At 47.1% G+C, this 391-nt stretch overlaps 1 pseudogene; it reads left to right on the top strand.

Moving 5' to 3' along the window:
* Positions 1-327: 327 nt before the first annotated feature.
* Positions 328-391, top strand: LOC115284862 (annotated as a pseudogene; the record flags this gene model as incomplete).

Below are 391 nucleotides of genomic sequence, written 5' to 3'. Positions count from 1 at the left end.
TTCTAGAGGGAAGAGACATGTAAACTCAAATCTAATGGAGGTGTAGTAGTTAGCTAGGCGAATACTAGGGTTGAGGGATGTGGAAAACGAGGCCGCAGATCCATGCGTGCAACCATGGGAGCGGGGAGTCACTAAGACTTGTACAGAGTTCAGTTCAGAGTGGCACTATCAGAATGGTAAGAAGGCGACGTGGTGAGGGCTGGCACGCCACCCCCTAACATGGCCTTGAAAATCAGTTCAGGGGTTGTTTGAACTTTGCCCTAATGACACCACGGCAGACTTGGAAGATTTTCAGATCGAGGATAACATGTCAGAAGTGTCTTAGGAATCGCTTCTCGGCCTTTTGGCTAAGCTCAAGTGTAGTTATCTGTTCTTATCAGTTTAATATCTG

This window comes from Suricata suricatta, unplaced genomic scaffold (assembly GCF_006229205.1).
Source record: "Suricata suricatta isolate VVHF042 unplaced genomic scaffold, meerkat_22Aug2017_6uvM2_HiC HiC_scaffold_23943, whole genome shotgun sequence".
NCBI lineage: Eukaryota > Metazoa > Chordata > Mammalia > Carnivora > Herpestidae > Suricata > Suricata suricatta.
This window is presented reverse-complemented; position numbering and strand designations above follow the sequence as displayed.